The sequence below is a fragment of the Diaphorina citri genome, unplaced genomic scaffold (genome assembly GCF_000475195.1).
Source record: "Diaphorina citri unplaced genomic scaffold, Diaci psyllid genome assembly version 1.1 scaffold4994, whole genome shotgun sequence".
Taxonomy (NCBI): domain Eukaryota; kingdom Metazoa; phylum Arthropoda; class Insecta; order Hemiptera; family Psyllidae; genus Diaphorina; species Diaphorina citri.
Genome location: NW_007382375.1, coordinates 1 through 1,681, shown reverse-complemented (window position 1 = coordinate 1,681; position 1,681 = coordinate 1). Strand labels below are relative to the sequence as shown.

Here is a 1,681-nt window from a genome sequence, read left to right as displayed (position 1 = left end):
AGTTCAAGAATCGCAGTTCAAGATGAATTATAGAACGTTCCAAAGGTTCATCTCTTTAGTGTAGAGATACGAAAAAGTCAGAAAGGAAAAAATGGCCCAAACGTCTTGGGTTGACAAGGCACTCATGAAGTTCGTCAGCGGCGAGTGACCCGTGTGACCGTCACGCAGGCGCGCCGTGTCAGAAAAATTTCAAATTGCGACGTAGAAAGCTTTTTTCAAAGTCATTTTTCTCGAAACTAAAAGGTTTTAGAGGAAAAACTAAAAGGAATAGCGTGTCTAATGATTTTTCTTCTTCTTCAACGACATCTAATATCTCCTTATTTTCACTCCCGGACCTGGCATCATGTTGCCCCTACAAAACATTTGCTTCCCCTCAAATGCTAACTGGATGTAGACTGATGTGACTCGGACTTGCACTCTGGTTTTGAGCAGTTTGCGCTGTTTTTGAAACAGCGCGGAATAAATTGAAAGTTCTCTTATTCTTCCACTAGGGTCGCAGAGGCGTTTCCAAAAAATTCATCCCCACTCTGATGTGAGCATAGTCTGTTTTTCATTCTACGCCGCATCGATGCGGCGTCCAACTTGACTGTTCACTCTGCGTCAGGAGTGGGCGGGTAAAATGTGGAATATCAAACAAACATGACGACATCTAGAGAAGAAATTACTGTTTTTGTTGAGGTGGCCTTGATGGGTAGGTAGGAGTTTTAAATAAGTGACACGGAGATAATATGTACAAAAAGACGATTATATATTTTCAAGAACGACAGACAGAAATTGGTTACGATACAGGATGCTGGCAGTACATGTGGAAAAGTGGCTCCTGACGCTAACCCACAAACCTACAAATCTTATCACAACACATACAGTGTTGCCAAACGTGTCAGATGACTTTGTTGTCATATGTACAAGACATGCCCCCTTTTAAAAGCTAATTCATTTTTACAATATTTTAAAGAAATTCATATAGCTATACAATTTACAAATAATTCTAATATCACAGATAAGTTACTATTAAGGGCAAATGTCAATTAAATCACAGTTAAACATAGAACACAAAAATAATACATTAAAGAATAAATGCCTACAAAACAATTGTCAAGTTTACAATAAATCAAAAGGCTATACAAAATTGGTGATTCCTCAAAGGGTTAAGATGTCAATAATTTACAATAAATAATTTTTCCGATCAACTGATCTTTGTCAAACTGCCTACAATTAACATTAAACGATATGTAACCTGTACAAATAAATTACATTAAAAATTAGTCTGAATCATTGTCACAAATATAATCAAATAACCTAATTGGTTTTGTTATGTTTCTTTTAGGTCGACTATTACTAGTCATCTCCGTGACTGGCCTACTATACCCATGATCTTTCAGTGGTGTTGTATAACACTCAGAAGTATCAGAAGAACCTGAAAGATTAAGACTATTATCAAGACGGTCAAGACCAGACTCAGGAGTACACTGCTGACTGTCGATAATGAGAGGATCAGGATTAGGAGCTGTCACAATTCAGTCAAAGTCAGACAACGTTGTACTCGCAGAACCAATATTCCCTGATGAATGATGAGGCTGAATAGTGCACGAATTTGACAAGTTTTCCAAGGATGTAGATACTTGATCTCTATCTCCCCCTTTTTTATTCTCATAAAAGTCATCAAACTTTGCATAGGTTT

The 1,681-nt window shown here is 37.4% G+C and overlaps 1 long non-coding RNA gene across 1 annotated transcript; it reads left to right on the top strand.

Annotated features, from left to right (window-relative positions):
* Positions 1-632: 632 nt before the first annotated feature.
* On the top strand, positions 633-1,508 carry LOC113472348. Its single transcript, XR_003394697.1, has 2 exons — positions 633-691; positions 1,328-1,508. It is a non-coding gene; the product is annotated as an uncharacterized LOC113472348 (long non-coding RNA).
* The last annotated feature ends 173 nt before the right edge of the window (positions 1,509-1,681 follow it).